The sequence below is a fragment of the Eleutherodactylus coqui genome, chromosome 4, assembly GCF_035609145.1.
Source record: "Eleutherodactylus coqui strain aEleCoq1 chromosome 4, aEleCoq1.hap1, whole genome shotgun sequence".
Lineage (NCBI taxonomy): Eukaryota > Metazoa > Chordata > Amphibia > Anura > Eleutherodactylidae > Eleutherodactylus > Eleutherodactylus coqui.
The window spans coordinates 279,753,873-279,772,828 of record NC_089840.1 but is presented as its reverse complement, the minus strand read 5'-3'; the positions used below and the strand labels follow the sequence as shown (position 1 = coordinate 279,772,828).

The window sequence follows — 18,956 nt, the reverse complement described above, 5'->3', positions numbered from 1 at the left end:
GCAGCTTTCTATGTGACTAGGATTAAGATGTAATACCAGGTGCCACCACTCTGCAATGTACGGCGCTGTGCCTGTGTATTAGACTTTTAACCACTTCAGAAACTGGCTTTGTGGGCTTTAATCTCCGGGGCTGTAAAAACACTCTTACCCTGGAAATTAAAGTCGCGGGAACTGTGGACGCGCCAACTCCCTGTTATCGGCTGCCGGAGGTAGCCAACAAACTGGAGCTTTCATGAGGGGCCGTGAAATGCAACCCCTTGTCACGTGATCGCAGTTATCCAATGGATCACATGAAAGTAAATAGGAAGTCAAATAACGTTTCCGTTTCATCTTCCCTCACGGATCAGATCCATGAAGGGACATGAAATTACGTATCCGCGGATCTTACCCCGGTGCACTTCGCCAAAATGGCAGACGCATGCACAAAAGCTGTTGATCCCATGGGTAATTTAAAATCTCCCTTCTCCTGGCTACCAACCATAGCCGAGAGCCTGCAGTATTCACGGGCGGCCGCCGTCGCTGGTCATGTGATCGCCGTTATCCATTGGATTACAGAGATCATGCAAAAGTGTTAAAAAAAATGTAAGTTTCTTCCCCCATCACAGGCCCAATCCCTGAGGGGAGGTACAATGACTTACCTAAGGCCTCCGGCGATGTCCCCCAAAGGGATCTTTACCCACGTACTTTTCCCCAAATTCCATGCATGTGCCCTCCGGCAAAATGGCGGCCGCAAGCACAGAAGCAGGGGAGGGACCGGATAATTTAAAGTATTCTTGCTCCTGGCTACTAAAGGTAGCCGAAAGCCTGGAGTAGGGACCAGTGCTCCCCAGTCATGCGATAAAAAGGTAGCGCTCTACCGTAGGCCGGTCTCACACGGCCGGACAGAAATTGTGGATTCCGCATGCGTTTGGATTACACAATTTCGCTCCATTAGCGGGTCAGAATTACGTAATCCACTTACAGAAAACGGAACGCAGCAGGTTCTATTTTACAGCGGAGCTGGCCATGAGTGAAGAGGAGCAAGTAGAGGGGTCACATGGGCGGATCAGACGCCATTGTAAGTCATGGCCTAGTCGACCTTGTGCAGCTCGGTCAGCAGCTGTAGGGTCCATTCAGAGGCGTAACTTGAAGCTCCTGGGCCCCAGTGCAAAACCTGTAATGGAGCCCCCAACTATAATGCTTTATTCATAGTACTGAGCACCCTATAGGGAGAGGAGAGGCCTTATGGGCCCCCTAAGGCTCCTGGGCCCGGGTGCGACTGCATCCCCTGCATCCCCTATAGTTATGCCCCTGGGTCCATTCAGCTCCCCTGAGCCTCGGAGACCCGCAATTCCGGCACTGGAGTCACCCCTTGACGAGGGGAAGTAGAAGGAGAGGCTGCACGGCCGGATCGGCTGCCATTGAAATTTGAGGCCTAGTCTGCCGGGTGAAGAGGCGGGTTAAAGTAGCAGGGTAACCCTCGAGACTGGCTCCTGACCTCACAGCAGGACTCTAAAGCCCCACGACCACCCCTGTGTAGTAGGAGAAAGAGGGGAGGGAGCAGCACCCGCAGAAATAAAATGCCCAAACAGCAGTGAGACCCAGACAGCCCCCCAGTGCAGGGGAGGCCCTACACTCCGTACCCCCACAGCATCGGGGGACATTAGGCAAACCCCATCAGCCCTGCAAACTGACATACAGTCACAGACAAAACACTTACAGCAGTGTCCGCCAGGGCTGTAGAAGCAGAGCACTGGAGGCCATCACTCCACATATCGTCAGATCCTCGCATTAACCGCTGATTCTGCTATAAACACCAGAAGTCTGCTCCTGCCTAAAAACCGGAATTACATAGAAATACGAGGCAAAGCTAAAAGAAAGGGTGCCTTTTGAGAGAATTGATCCCGGACCATCGATTTTTTTGAATTCGAAAGCTACATTTCTAGGAGGCACAGCAGTCCCAACACTCTTTAAATAGCAATTCCAGCTGACGCACAAAGGTCCCTGAAACAGACTGGCTGTTGACCCCCACAAGGGTGCACTTAGGTAGCTCAGGTAATCGGCAATCTAGTCGCCGAGCTGCGTAGCACCTCATCGCCCCACAGAGTAAGCGGATATTTTCATCCTTTTCTTTTGCAACACTGACCTACCTCTGGAGATCCCGTTGTAGTGCCGATAGAGATAAATGGCCAAGGGAGGTTGCAACAGATCTAAAGTGGGAAGGATTGCTCCCTTAAGGACTTGTTCGACATGGCACCCACTCTCTCACAGACCACTTACAGCGACGTATTCAGCAAATACATCTTTGCCAAACCGTACACCTTCCTTGAAGATACCGGCCCTGAACATGTCTCCTACACCTTCGGACAGCCCGCACGCTGAATCTTTTTAAAGCTCACCATCTCCAGGGGGCTCACAAACCCTATCAGAGGGACAGCCAAGTCAAGATCTTCTGTTCACTCCAGGACCAGTGGGACCGAACCGAACCCATTACTCACCGATGCTGTACTTCTTAACAGATTCAGAGAATTGCTTGCAAGTGAACTTTCTAAAACAACCGGCACTATAACCAGGACCATTCAGAAAGATCTCTCGGACATAGGCAGACGCCTGGACTCCCTTGATTCCAAGGTGGACAACACTGTATCCAGAGTTAATCAAAACACTAAGATGATATCAGATCTACAAGAGAGACTCGAGACAGCTAGCATGAAGATCGAGGGGTATTATTGTATCTTGACGCCACCGGAAGGTAGTGGTTTGACAGGGGTTCAATGCAGGAACGCCCCTGTCACACCCCTATCTCCGGATTGGTTAAATTCCCAAAGGTTTTGTAAGCTACATGTTAAAATACAATAATCCCAATCCTGAGCTCCCCCATGCTGCAGGTGTGCGTGGGGCAGCGGTGCTCAGCAGCGCTGACGTGGGGACTGGCGTGTCTGTCACCTACTTTCTTGCACACAGTCTAAGGAGACGCATGGACGGCTGACAGGTGTGGAAGGGCAGCAGAAGCGCTGACGTGTGGACCGCCAAGTCTATCGGCTGCCTTGTCCCAGTGAGCTGAACGTGCTGCATCGACGGTTGGAGCGCAGACAGGTGCCAACTGATGGCTGCCTGTGCTACCTTCGATAAGGAGCAGCCGAGCTGCAAGGAGCGAAGGTGGGACGCTACAGCTGACGGGGACTAAGGTGGTGCAGCGGAGAGGCAGGGGAGGCTGGGAGAGGGGCCGGAAACCGCCACTGCTGATCTAATATCGGCGGGCAGCGGGGATGAGGAGCTGGTGTGGCCAAGGGGCGGGCAACGAAGTGCACCATTGAGAAGCACACTGCAGGGGCTGGGAGCCTTGCAGACTGATGGCAGCAGCGAGGAGGTTTAATCAGTGCATGGAGCTGGGACGGGAGGCACGACAGCAGCAAGATTTGTTCCCCAGTGTGATTTGCCGGCTTCTGCGCAAGCGTCCGCTAACAAGATGGTGGACGCATGCGCAGAAGCCAGGTAAGCCAGGAAATATTAAATCTCCTTGTTCCTGGCTACCAAAGGTAGCCAAGAGCCTGGGGCAATGATGGCAGTCCCCGATGAGCGATCCCCGGTCACATGATTGTCGTTATCCAATGGTATAAAAAGGTAGCAATCTACCTTATTCAGATCGCTATCTACCATGCCTATGTATTTTACACATGTCCTACAGTTTCAGGAGCAGCTTGTTGAGCACCTTCTGTTAGAGACCACCGCACCTCAGTAAGCTTATGAGGCTAATACACACTTTACACTCCATACCTGCCACTGAGGTCAAGAAATACCCCCCAAAAAAGAGTCAGCTTTGCAGCAAGCATTGGAGGAGTAGGAGGGATAGCCGGTGTTATTGCCCCATGTGCCCATCCCAACCTGTTTTGAGAAATACCACACACTTTTATATTATTACTTTTATCTAAGATTTAGGTGATGCCAAAAAGGAGGGGTGGGGGATTCTTTTTAAGGAGTCATTTTTTTATATTTTTTTTCTGCACAAGTGTGCAATGACGCCTGAAATGCATTCAGTCTTACTCCTGGCTGAAGTGCAGAAGCCAGGTAGGGCCCAGGAAATATTAAATATTCTTGCTCCTAGCTACCAAGGATTGCTGTTATCCAATTGTTTAAAAAGATAGCAATCTACCTTATTCAGAGTGATATATATGCATATACATGTATCTATCTATCAATCTACATCTTTCTATATCCATCTATCTCTGTATCTATCTATATATGTATATCAATTTATCTATATCTTTCTATTTATTTATTTATATCTATCTATCTATCTTTATCTATTTAGATCTATTTATATCTATCTACGTATATCTATATCTTCTTATCAATATTTAAATCTATCCATTTATATCTAACTACATCTATCTATTTCTGTCTGTTTCTATCTATCTGTATCTATGTATCTCTCTGTATCTATCCATCTTTATATCTATTTATATACATCTATCAATGTACATCTATTTACTCATATCTATATCTGTCCATCTACGTCTCTATCTATGTTTATCTATCTGTATATCTATCTATCTGCATTTATCTACCATATCTATATCCATCTATTTGTCTATCTCTCTGTATTTATATATCTCTATATATCTCTGTGTTTCTATCTCATATCTATCTATCAATCTCATATCTATCTATAACTGTCTATCTCATATCTATCTTTCTATGTATATATATCTGTATCTCTCTGTATCTCTATCTCTCTATATCTGTCTATATCTATCTACATCAATCCATCTATATCTATCTACTTATATCTGTATCTATCTATCTATCTATCTATCTATCTATCTATCTATCTATCTATCTATCTATCTATCTATCTATATCTGTCTATATCTGTCTAGGACAGGTTACCACAGGAGGTGACGAGTTCTCCTTCAATGGAAGTGTTCAAGGAAAAGCTGGACAAATATCTGTCTGGGATGATTTAGTGAATCCTGCGCTGAGCAGGGGGTTGGACTAGATTAGGCTGGAGGTCCCTTCCAACTCTACCATTCTATGATTCTAGTTATATCTATCTATCGGTATCTCTCTGTATTTATCTAATATATATCTATGTCTATGAATTTATATCTATGCATATTTATCTATTTATATTTATATCTATCTATATCTATCTCTCTGTATCTATTTATATCTATCTATTTACATCTATCAATGTACATTAGAGATGAGCGAACACACTTGTCCGAGCTTGATACTCGTTCGAGTATTAGGGTACTCGAGATGCTCGTTACTCGAGACCAACAGTACAGCCGAGTACTTAAACTGGTCCCACCCGCGGCTCCCCTCAGACGCATGCTGGCGGTGGTTAGGGACAGTGCTGCTGATGATATAGGGAAAGTGTCAGAGTAGGATCCTGTATTCGAAAATCCCAACGATCCTTCTTAAGGCTACTTCTCATTGTGTGTATTACTGTTGTGGCTGGCTGGGAACAGTAGTGCACCAATTTTATTTAAGCATCTAGGCCTGTGCAGAGCATTTCAGCTATACTGTTCTGTGTGTGCAGTGCATTAGGCATATTTCTCATCGCTAAACACTACGCTAATATTTCCTGGGCACCTGCAGAGCATTTCAGCTAGACCATACTGTGTGTGCAGTGCATTAGGCAGAGGTATCATTGCTAAATAGTACGCAAATATTTGCTGTGCCACCGCAGATCATTTCAGCTATACCGTTCTATGTGTGCAGTGCCTTAGGCAGAGGTCTCATCACTAAATAGTACACAAATATTTCCTTGGCCACTGCAGATCATTGCAGCTATACCGTTCTATGTGTGCAGTGCCTTAGGCAGAGGTCTCACTCTCATCGCTAAATAGTACACAAATATTTCCTGGGCACCTGCAGATCATTGCAGCTATACCGCTCTATGTGTTGAGTGAAGTAGCCGCAGTTATTCGCACTATCCCCTGGCTGTATAGTTTTCGGCCCCTGTGCAGAGCATTTCACAGTACCCTTTCCTTGGGTGGGGTTGAGGTAGCCGCAGTTATCAGCACTATCCACTGGCATTAGAGTTTTCTGCCCCTATGCAGAGCATCTCACAATACCCTTCCATTGGGTGCGGTGAAGTAGCCGCACTTATCAGCACTATCCACTGGCTTTATAGCTTTCTGCCACTCCATACAGCCTCTATTATCTACAAGTCTCTGTGTGTGGTGAATTAGCCCCAGTTCTCAGCGCTGTACAGTGGGGTAATTTATTTGGGCCCTGCTCTATCCTGAATCTGAGATGATGAGGGGTAAGGGCTGAGGACGCGGGCGTCCAAGTGAGGGTGTGAGCACAGGCCGAGCTCCTGGGCAGGTGAATCACAGCCGGCTGCTGAGGGATTAGGGGAGAGCCAAGTTTCTAGGTTCCCCAGCTTCATATGACAATTTGCGGGTCTGCGTGGTAGACCTTTATTACAAACAGAGCAGTGCGAGCAGGTCCTGTTGTGGATGGCAGATAGCGTGTCCCGCAATGTATCAAACACCCAGTCTTCTAGGCAGTTCACTACTCCTGGCCTAGGGGCTGAAACTCTGAATCCTCTGGCTGCTCCTCCTTCCACCCAGCTTCCTCACTCCATGAAAATGACATATTCTGAGCAGGCAGACTCCCAGGAACTGTTCTCGAGTCCCTGCCCTGAGTGGGAAAAAACGGTTCCTCTCTCACCTGAGGAGTTTTTCGTGACCGATGCCCAACCTTTGGAAAGTTCCTGGAGTCCGGGTGATGAGGCTTGGGACTTCCGACACCTATCTCAAGAACTTTTTGTGGATGAGGATCATGAGACACAATTGTCTGTCAGTGAGGTAGTAGTAAGGGCAGTAAGTCCGAGGGAGGAGTGCACAGAGGATTCGGAGGAAGAGCTGCTGGACGATAAGGTGACTGACCCCACCTGGCTTGCTAAGCCTACTGAAGACAGGGCTTCAGAGGGGGAGGCAAGTGCAGCAGCAGGACAGGTTGAAAGAGGCAGTGGGGTGGACAGGGGAAGGGCAGGGCCAGAGTGAAGAATCAACTGTTTCCCAAAGTACCCCCTCACGGCAAGCCTCCGTGCAGAGGGCTAGGTGTTCAAAGTTGGGGATGTTTTTTAGTGAGAGCGCGGACAACCGACCAACAGTGGTGTGCAACCTGTGCCGCACCAAGATCAGCCAGGGAGCCACCACTACCAGCCTCACCACCACCAGCATGCGCAGGCATATGATGGCCAAGCACCCCACAAAGTGGGACGAAGGCCATTCACCGCCTCAGGGTCACACCACTGCCTCTTCCCCTGTGCCACAACCTGCCACACAGATCCAATTCCCCTCCCAGGATGTAGGCACTAGCGCCTCCGGGCCTGCACCCGCACCCTCACCTCCACGGTCCTCCACTCCATCCAGCAATGTCTCTCAGCGCAGCGTTTTGCTGTCGCTAGCACAAGTGTTGGAGCGAAAGCGGAAATATGCTATCACCCACCCGCATGCACAGGCTTTAATCATGCACATTGCCAAATTAATCAGCCTGGAGATGCTGCCATACAGGCTTGTGGAAACGGAGGCTTTCAAAAACATGATGGCGGCGGCGGTCCCACGCTATTCGGTCCCCAGTCGTCACTATTTCTCCAGATGTGCCGTCCCCGCCCTACACCAGCATGTCTCTCGCAACATTTACCGTGCTCTCAACAACGCAGTTACTGGGAAGATCCACTTCTCTATCTTTCTGTACCTATATCTATCTATCTCTATATATTTATCTATCTGTATCGATCTATATGTACCTGCATCTATCTATATTTATCTATTTATATTTATTTATCTCTCTCTGTATTTATCTGTATCTATCTTGCTGTATTTAGCTATCTAATATCTATATATCTATCTCAGTAGCTAAGATCTTGACATAGGCTGAAGATCATCTTCCAGCGCTCTTGGCAGTCCATATACCTGGAGTACACAACTGGATAGCAGACTTCCTCAGCAGAGAGAGTTGACCCACGAGAATAGGAACTACATCCAGAAGTCTTTTGGAAACTTTGTTGAAGATGAGGTCATATGGACATAAACCTCATGGAGTCAAGAAACAATCACAAGCTGCCAAACTTTGTGGCCAGGTCTAAGGACCCCACAAGCTCAAGCAGTAGATGCTGTAGTAATTTCATGGACAGAATTCCAGTTGACATGTCTTTTTCCCTTCTGAATAATCCAGCACATTTTCAAGAAGATCAAGGTGAAAGGCCTTCTGGTGATTCTCATCACCGCAGATTGACCCAACAGGACGTGGTACGTGGATCTAGTGGAGCTGCTCGTCAACTCTCTGTGGCACCTCCCTCTTTGAAATCTTCTTTCACAGGGACCGCTATTCCACTAGAATTCACCTACACTTCATTTAACAGCTTGACGGTTCAAGCCACCATCTTGAGAGCTCATGGATTTAAGGAACCTGTCTTTCAAACCAGAATGAAGGCAAGGAAACTCTTCTCTTCTCAGGTTTATCATCACATTTGGAAAAATGCAAATTCCATCCTATGTGTTACTCTTTATCCCATCTCCCATCATTGCTTGTCAACTCTCTGTGGCACCTCCCTTTTTAAAATCTTCTTTTACAGTTATCACTATTCCACTAGAATTTGCCTACGTTTCATTTAAGAGCTTGATGGTTGAATCCCCTATCTTAAAAGCCTGTGGATTTAAGGTACCTGTTAGAGATGAGCGAACGTACTCGTCCGAGCTTGATGCTCGGGCGAATATTAGCGTGTTCGGGATGCTCGTTACTCGTAACGAGCACCACGCGGTGTTCGGGTTACTTTCACTTTCCTCTCTGAGACGTTAGCGCGCTTTTCTGGCCAATTGAAAGACAGGGAAGGCATTACAACTTCCCCCTGTGACGTTCAAGCCCTATACCACCCCCCTGCTGTGAGTGGCTGGGGCGATCAGATGTCACCCGAGTATAAAAGTCGGCCCCTCCCGCGGCTCGCCTCAGATGCCGTGTGAGTTAGCTGAGGGAAAGTGCTGTTCTATTGGAGTTGCTGTAGGGAGAGTGTTTGTAGTGAGTGTAGGCTTCAAGAACCCCAATGGTCCTTCTTAGGGCCACATCTACGTGTGTGCAGGCTGCTGTTAGCAGTGGAGAAATTTTTTTTCTTTCTCAAAATCGGCAGAGCAGAGCATTGCACCCGGCATTAGGGACAGAAGTGGTGCTTAGGCAGGGAGAGTGTTAGGAGTGAGTGTAGCCTTCAAGAACCTCAACGGTCCTTTCTAGGGCCACATTTAACTGTGTGGAGTACTGTGCAGGCTGCTGTTAGCTGTGTTGCTTTTTTTTTTTTTTCTCAAAATCGGCGGTGCAGAGCATTGCACCCTGCATTGATACTACAGGCACAGAATTGTGTAGGCAGGGCCACAACACAGTTATTAGTCATTGAATAGGCAGAGTGGGCCTTTCCTTTTAAACAAAAGGGAAAAAAGTATATTTGCCCTGCCTCTGTCAGTCCTAAGGGCTCTGTGTACGTGTGTGCTGCGTGGAGAACGTAAAAAAATCAGACGCAATCAGCTACGGTTGAGTGCAGCCTTGCGCCAATTTCTTTCCTGCCTGGGAAATACCTGCTCTGCCACAGTTAATAACTCTGCAACAGTAAAGTTCTGTGACACTTTTGCAGGGCCGCAACACAGTGTCAGTTATTAAACTTATTATTCAGTGAATAGACGCAGTGGGCCTATCCTTTTAAACAAAAGGGAAAAAAGTATATTTGCCCTGCCTCTGTCAGTCCTAAGGGCTCTGGGTACGTGTGTGCTGCGTGGAGAATGTAAAAAAATCAGACGCAACCAGCTACGGTTGAGTGCAGCCTTGCGCCAATTTCTTTCCTGCCTGGGAAATCAAATCACTGGTAATACAGCATGCTGAGGGGTAGGGGTAGGCCTAGAGGACGTGGACGCGGCCGAGAACGCGGAGGGCCAAGTGAGGGTGTGGGCACAGGCCGAGCTCCTGATCCAGGTGTGTCGCAGCCGACTGCTGCGCGATTAGGAGAGAGGTACGTTTCTGGCGTCCCCACATTCATCGCCCAATTAATGGGACCTTTATTAGAAAATGAGCAGTGTGAGCAGGTCCTGTCGTGGATGGCAGAAAGTGCTTCGAGCAAGCTATCATCCACCCAGAGTTCTGCGCCGTCCAGTGCTGCAAATCCGAATCCTCTGTCTGCTGCTCCTCCTTCCTCCCAGCCTCCTCACTCCACTACAATGACACATGCTCAGGAGCGGGAATACTCCCAGGAACTGTTCTCGGGCCCCTGCTCAGATTGGGCAGCAGTGGTTCCTCTCCCACCAGAGGAGTTTATCGTCACTGATGCACAACCATTGGAAAGTTCCCGGGGTCCAGGGGATGAGGCTGGGGACTTCTGGCAACTGTCTCAAGACCTTTCAGTGGGTGAGGAGGACGATGACGATGAGACACAGTTGTCTTGCAGTGAGGTAGTAGTAAGGGCAGTAAGTCCGAGGGAGGAGTGCACAGAGGATTCGGAGGAAGAGCAGCAGGACGATGAGGTGACTGACCCCACCTGGTGTGCAACGCCTACACAGGACAGGTCTTCAGAGGGGGAGGCACGGGCAGCAGCAGGGCAGGTTGCAAGAGGCAGTGCGGTGGCCAGGGGTAGAGGCAGGGCCAGACCGAATAATCCACCAACTGTTTCCCTCGCGCCATGCCACCCTGCAGAGGCCGAGGTGCTCTAAGGTCTGGCAGTTTTTCACCGAGACGCCTGACGACCGACGAACAGTGGTGTGCAACCTTTGTCGCGCCAAGATCAGCCGGGGAGCCACCACCAACAGCCTCACCACCACCAGCATGCGCAGACATATGATGGCCAAGCACCCCACAAGGTGGGACGAAGGCCGTTCACCGCCTCCGGTTTGCACCGCTGCCTCTCCCCCTGTGCCCCAACCTGCCACTGAGATCCAACCCCCCTCTCAGGACACAGGCACTACCGTCTCATGGCCTGCACCCACACCCTCACCTCCGCTGTCCTCGGCCCCATCCACCAATGTCTCGCAACGCACAGTCCAGCCGTCGCTAGCGCAAGTGTTGGAGCGCAAGCGCAAGTACGCCGCCACGCACCCGCACGCTCAATCGTTAACCGTCCACATAGCCAAATTTATCAGCCTTGAGATGCTGCCGTATAGGGTTGTGGAAACGGAGGCTTTCAAAGCTATGATGGCGGCGGCGGCCCCGCGCTACTCAGTTCCCAGTCGCCACTACTTTTCCCGATGTGCCGTCCCAGCCCTGCACGACCACGTCTCCCGCAACATTGTACGCGCCCTCACCAACGCGGTTAGTGGCAAGGTCCACTTAACTACGGACACGTGGACAAGCACAGGCGGGCAGGGCCACTACATCTCCCTGACGGCACATTGGGTGAATTTAGTGGAGGCTGGCACAGAGTCAGAGCCTGGGACCACTCACGTCCTACCCACCCCCAGAATTGCGGGCCCCAGCTCGGTGGTGGTATGTTCGGCGGTGTATGCTTCTTCCACTAAAGCACCCTCCTCCTCCTCCTCCTCCTCCTCCTCAACCTCTGTCTCGCAATCTAGATGTGTCAGCAGCAGCAGGATGTCGCCAGCAGTCGGTGTCGCGCGGCGTGGCAGCACAGCGGTGGGCAAGCGTCAGCAGGCCGTGCTGAAACTACTCAGCTTAGGAGATAGGAGGCACACGGCCCACGAACTGCTGCAGGGTCTGACAGAGCAGACCGACCGTTGGCTTGCGCCGCTGAGCCTCCAACCGGGCATGGTCGTGTGTGACAACGGCCGTAACCTGGTGGCGGCTCTGCAGCTCGGCAGCCTCACGCACGTGCCATGCCTGGCCCACGTCTTTAATTTGGTGGTTCAGCGATTTCTGAAAGCTACCCACGCTTGTCAGACCTGCTCGTAAAGGTGCGCCGGCTCTGCGCACATTTCCGCAAGTCCCACACGGACGCTGCCACCCTGCGCACCCTGCAACATCGGTTTAATCTGCCAGTGCACCGACTGCTGTGCGACGTGCCCACACGGTGGAACTCTACGCTCCACATGTTGGCTAGGCTCTATGAGCAGCGTAGAGCTATAGTGGAATACCAACTCCAACATGGGCGGCGCAGTGGGAGTCAGCCTCCTCAATTCTTTTCAGAAGAGTGGGCCTGGTTGGCAGACATCTGCCAGGTCCTTCGAAACTTTGAGCAGTCTACCCAGGTGGTGAGCGGCGATGCTGCAATCATTAGCGTCACCATTCCTCTGCTATGCATCTTGAGAAGTTCCCTGCAAACCATAAAGGCAGCCGCTTTGCGCTCGGAAACAGAGCCGGGGGAAGACAGTATGTCGCTGGATAGTCAGAGCACCCTCCTGTCTATATCTCAGCGCGTTCAGGAGGAGGAGGAGGAGCATGAGGAGGAGGGGGAAGAGACAGCTTGGCCCACTGCTGACCGTACCCATGCTGCTTGCCTGTCATCATTTCAGCGTGTATGGCCTGAGGAGGAGGAGGAGGAGGAGGATCCTGAAAGTGATATTCCTAGTGCGGACAGCCATGTGTTGCGTACAGGTACCCTGGCACACATGGCTGACTTCATGTTAGGATGCCTTTCTCGTGACCCTCGCGTTACACGCATTCTGGCCACTACGGATTACTGGGTGTACACACTGCTCGACCCACGCTATAAGGAGAACCTTCCCACTCTCATTCCCGAAGAGGAAAGGGGTCCGAGAGTGTTGCTATACCACAGGACCCTGGCGGACAAGCTGATGGTAAAATTCCCATCCGACAGCGCTAGTGGCAGAAGGCGCAGTTCCGAGGGCCAGGTAGCAGGGGAGGTGCGGAGATCGAGCAGCATGTACAGCCCAGGCAGTGCAACAGTCTTTAAGGGCCTGGACAGCTTTATGGCTCCCCACCAAGACTGTGTCACCGCTCCCCAGTCAAGGCTGAGTCGGCGGGAGCACTGTAAAAGGATGGTGAGGGAGTACGTAGCCGATCGCACGACCGTCCTCCGTGACGCCTCTGCCACCTACAACTACTGGGTGTCGAAGCTGGACACGTGGCCTGAACTCGCGCTGTATGCCCTGGAGGTGCTTGCTTGTCCTGCGGCTAGCGTCTTGTCGGAAAGGGTGTTTAGTGCGGCTGGGGGAATCATCACAGATAAGCGTACCCGCCTGTCAACCGACAGTGCTGACAGGCTAACACTCATCAAGATGAACAAAGCCTGGATTTCCCCAGACTTCTCTTCTCCACCAGCGGACAGCAGCGATACGTAAGCAATACGTAGGCTGCACCCGCGGATGGAAGCTACGTTCTCTCTCACCATCCAAAACGGGGACATTTCTGCTTCATCAATCTGTGTATAATATTCCTCCGCCTCCTCCTGCTCCTCCTCCTGAAACCTCACGTAATCACGCTGAACGGGCAATTTTTCTTAGGGCCACAAGGCTCACTCATCTAATTTTTCTAAACAATTTTTATATGTTTCAATGCTCTTAAAAGCGTTGAAACTTTAACTTGAACCAATTTTTAGTTAAACTGGGCTGCCTCCAGGCCTAGTTACCACTTAAGCCACATTAACCAAAGCGATTAATGGGTTTCACCTGCCATCTTGGTTGGGCATGGCCAATTTTTACTGAGGTACATTAGTACTGTTGGTACACCAATGTTTTGGGGCCCTCACCTACAGTGTAATCATAGCAATTTGTATGTTCTTCGCCTGCACTCATGGTACAGAAGTGTGTGCGGGGTTGGCCTACACTTTAGCTACATAAATGTAACTTGGGCCTTGGCTATACTGCAGCTACTGAAATGGAACTAAGACTATGCTCCTCCTATACTGCTGCTTCGGAATTGTTCCTGGGGCCTGTGTAGGCTGCTACAATGACTTAAATGGAACTAAGACTATGCTCCTCCTATACTGCTGCTTCGGAATTGTTCCTGTGGGCCTGTGTAGGCTGCTACAATGACTTAAATGGAACTAAGACTGTGCTCCCCCTATAATGCTGCTAGTGATATGTTAGTGGGGCCTGTCGCTAATGCTACGGCTGAAATGTTACTAATTCTGGGCTCTGCCTATACCGCTGCTAATGGTATGTCTCTGGGGTGTGGAAACAGAGGCTTCCCAAAGACATGATGGCGGCGAGGCCATTTCCCACCAACGCTGTTACTGTTAAGGTGCATATAACCACGGACACGTGGAGAGGACACGTAGTGCCTCCAAAACATCCCCCGCCACGGCCCACTTAATCCTGGCCACATTCCGAAAACCAACAAAATAAAACCGCGCTACTAGGCCCGCAGTCACTACCACATTACCACCAACGCGGTTACTGTTAAGGTACATATTACCAGTCTGACTGGGGCATGCAGTGTTGGCCGGAGCCCACCTGCATTAAGCACGACATTACTACCTCAGCTGTGTTGGGCAATGCAATGGGATATTTTTGTGTATCGCCGGTGGGTTCCAGGGAGCCACCCATGCTGTAGGTGCACACGGAGTTTAACCTACATGTGTCCACTTGTAAAGAACCCCAGTCTGACTGGGGCATGCAGTGTGGGCCGGAGCCCACCTGCATTAAGCACGACATTACTACCTCAGCTGTGTTGGGCAATGCAATGGGATATTTCTATGTACCGCCAGTGGCTTCCTGGCACCCACCCATGCTGTCGGTCCACAGGGAGTTGTAAATGCATCTGTTTCCACTTGTAAAGAACCCCAGTCAGACTGGGGCATGCAGTGTGGGCCGAAGCCCACCTGTATTAAGCACAACATTACTACCTCAGCTGTGTTGGGCAATGCAATGGGATATTTTTATGTACCGCCGGTGGGTTCCAGGGAGCCACCCATGCTGTCGGTCGACAGGGACTTCACAATAGGGAGTTGTACCTGCCTGTGTCTATGAATTAAAAAGCCTGGTCTGACTGGGGCATGCAGAGACACCTTGACAGAATGAATAGTGTGTGGCACATAGGTTCCCCATTGCTATGCCCACGTGTGCAGCTCCTGATGGCGGTGGCACAGGATTCTATTTCTCATTGCTTCTGTACAGCATTGTGGGCTATCGCCCCGCCCCTTTTAAAGAGGGTCGCTGCCTAGCCATGCCAACCTCTGCAGTGTGTGCCTGCGGTTCCTCCTCATGGCAGACGCACTTCTAAATAGACATGAGGGTGGTGTGGCATGAGGGCAGCTGAAGGCTGCGCAGGGACAGTTTGGTGTGCGCTGTGGGGGGGAGGGGGGCGGTTGGGCAGCATGTAAGCCAGGAGAAGTGGCAGTGGAGTGTCATGCAGGCAGTGATTGTGCTTTGTTGGAGGTAGTGTGGTGCTTAGCTAAGGTATGCCAAGCTAATGAGGGCTTTTCAGAAGTAAAAGTTTTTGGGAGGGGGGGCCCACTCTTGCCGCTATTGTGGCTTAATAGTGGGACCTGGGAAATTGAGATGCAGCCCAACATGTAGCCCCTCGCCTGCCCTATCCGTTGCTGTGTCGTTCCCATCACTTTCTTGAATTGCCAAGATTTTCACACAAGGAAACCTTAGCGAGCATCGGCGAAATACAAAAATGCTCGGGTCGCCCATTGACTTCAATGGGGTTCGTTACTCGAAACGAACCCTCGAGCATCGCGAAAAGTTCATCCCGAGTAACGAGCACCCGAGCATTTTGGTGCTCGCTCATCTCTAGTACCTGTCTTTCAAACCAGAATGAAGGCAAGGAAACCTTTCTCTTTGTGGATTTATCGTCGCATTTGGAAAAATGCAAATTCCATTCTATGTTCACTTTATTCCATCTCCCATCATTTCTATGGTAGAGTCCGGATAAAGGTTTGAGTCTTGGATATTTAAAGCAGTGTTCTTCAACTGCAGTCCTCAGGGACTGCCAACAGGTCATGTTTTCAGGATTTCCTCAGTGTTGTACAGGTGATGTAATTATTGCCGGTGCCTCAGACATTGCCACGGGTGTTCTTACCATAAGATATCCTGAAAACATGACCTGTTGGTAGTCCCTGAGGACTTGAGTTAGTGACCCTTGCTTTAAAGGGTCCGGTTTCTGAACTGTCTACTGGCCTCAAAGTCAGCTGTCCGTACTTTGCTACAGAGGAGTCAATCATGACGCTCCTCCATACTATCCCTCCTTGGGACCTTAATATTCTACTGGATGCATTACAGTCTAATTTATTTGAACTGGTATGTGAAGTTCCAGCTCATTTGTTGGCCTGGAAGTGGCCTTCTCGGTAGCAGTCAAATCAATTCACTGGGTCTTAGAGCATTCTACTTGGGGTATTGGTGTCTCGTGGGCAGTTGGCAATTGAGCATCCACAATGCTGGTGTGTACCAATGCTAAGTTTTACAAACTGCTATAAATTGACTGTATACATGCTTCTATAATTTTCTTACCTTTGAAAGACTGCTCTAGAATGTCCAAAAGTCTCCAGCTGTGCATACCAATGATATGGACGAGGAAACAAGATTTTTGTACTTACCATAAAAGCTCTATCTGGTTTCATTCATTAGAGGAAACAGCAACTACCCATGCTGTTATTTGTATTTTTTCTGATATATTCCTTCTTATTGGAGAGTTCTCTTTGCAATTCCACATGGTGCTACATCGAGCTATAGTTTAATACTTTTGTTGTTATATTAACAGATATAATTGTGTATCCTGCTTTGCTACTCCTGCTTGCATATAAACTTGTTAGCACTTTTTCTGCTTCGAGTCCACCTCCTAGTGGCAGCAGCTATACCCAAGCTGTGTCCCCCAATGAATAATAGAAGAAAAAGATTTTTCGGTAAGTAAAAAAAAATCTTATCTTTTTGAAAACGAGTTCCACAAAAGTAGTGGAACTTTGGTATAATCCTCTCTTCACTATTTCTACACATAACACCTACCAACTCTCTCTCACCCCCAAAGGTCTGAGCGGATAGTTTACCATTTAAAGATCACTAGCATGTAAGGTTTTACACATTTATTAGCAATTGTTAACAAGTTTTGAGAAATATATATATACACACACACATATCAATGTGAAATAATCTATACGCAGAGTTGGTATGTACATGTACTATCTGGGTTCAATTTTATTTTTAGATAACACATTGTCAGTTGCATATGTTAGCAAAATAATTTGCTAATTGGTATGTTTTTAGGTTTCCAAATTAACAGTTAATGCTTGAGCATCAATAATGATAATCTTTATTTGTATAGCGCCAAGGAAGGTTACAAAACATACAAACATTGGATCTGATTAAAAGTTATCTGATTTATTCCAAACCACATAGATATTTTATACATAGACTTTTGGAACGAGGCAAGAACACACCTCACTTGAAATAATTATAATTTATTATAATTCATTTATTATCATTAACTATTAAAAACACAACAAGAACAATGACGTCTTAGGGCTAATGCCCACGAATGGATTAATCCTGCGGAATTAACGGCCAGACACCCAACGCGAATTCCGTAGCAAAAACCGTCTATACACATGCTATGTTAAATGATTCTCCCCTGCCCACGAGTTGAAATCAACTGTGATTTTCTGCTTGCAGGGGAGAATCGCAGCATGTTCTATTTTGTGTGGAAAATAAAATGCACAGAGAGCTTTTATTGCAGTCAATAGAAGCCGTTCATCCTGCAATACTTCTGCAGTGAGCACAGAGGAAGTATCGCAGGAATCCGCGTCACAGCCCAGTGCCGGACGAGACTCTCACCGTGGATCTAGACAGGTGAGTATAGGGTCACTGGAGGGCGCCGGGTCTGAATCAGTTGTAATATTTTGCAGTCGGAATCTGACCCACCTGTGGGCATGAGGCCTTAATTAGTTAGAAGCAGGACTTTTCTCAGGACTATTGGAACTAGTTCTCATGAGACTTCTGTAAGATGGCCTTGAAGACGGCCTTGTGTTCTTATAATAGAATAATATGAGCTAATGAAAGACAGTAAAAATCTGTAATAAGAACACAAGACATAAACTGGAGGACAGGAAATCTTAGGTTTTCCTCACACATATATTTCTTAATCATCTTGTAATACATGTGACTTTACTTGGACTTAAAATGTGATTGTTCCCAGCAAGAGAAACCAAGTAATCTTGTAGTTATGTTACCTTTTAATGGCTAACAAAAATACATGATGTTAATGCGAGCTTTCGGACCTATGCAGGGTTCTTTTTCCGGCTTAAATTAAATAGATCCAAAGAGGCATGTATGTTTACACAAACATACTTATGATAAGGCACAGACATGGATGTGATTAATTTGCACTTAAAATAATACTACAACAGAAATACAAATATCTTTAAATAGTCACTAATAAAGATGTGAAGTTTTTATGGTGACTGAATTAGTGTTGGGAAATCACCAGGTCAGCAGTGTCATATGTGCTATAGATTTCTCAAATTTCACATTTACACATGAACCCTCTGTTGAAAGTGTCAAAAGTTCACTGACTTTTAATGTTGGATTTTTTTTCTTCTACTAGTTATCAATAAAAAAAAGAAAATGGCAGCTTAGTTATTTGCTGTTTAACAAATGAGATTTGTGAGTGCAGCATTTGCCAAATTCAAACCATCAATAAGGTTTTTCATTTGTGTGCTTTTTGATAGTTACAAGATTTGACTTCCAAGTCCAACATTCAGAACATCAAAATGGTTTATCCTCGGTGGGACTTCTTTGATGTCTAAGAAGATCTGATTAATCTATAAACATTTACCACATTCAGGACATTTATAGTTCCTCCCCTGTGTGATTTCCCTGATGTTTTACATATTTTCTTTGCACTTAAAATATTTCCCACAATCAGAACATGAATACAGTTACAGTCCTGTGTGAATTCTTTGATGTCTAACAAAATTTATTTTCTGCCTAAACCATTTCTGACATTACGAATATGAATATAGTTTCTCTCCTGTGTGAGTTTTCTGATGTGAAACAAGACTTGATCTCTGCGTAAAACCTTTACCACAATCAGAACATGAATATGGTTTCTCCCCTGTGTGAATTCTCTGATGC

The 18,956-nt window shown here is 48.1% G+C and overlaps 1 protein-coding gene across 9 annotated transcripts in view; it reads right to left on the bottom strand.

Annotated features, from left to right (window-relative positions):
* Window positions 1–18,956, bottom strand: part of LOC136624352 (zinc finger protein 585A-like) — a 188,413-nt gene that overhangs the window by 106,313 nt on the left and 63,144 nt on the right. The gene's annotated exons all lie outside the window — the stretch shown is intronic.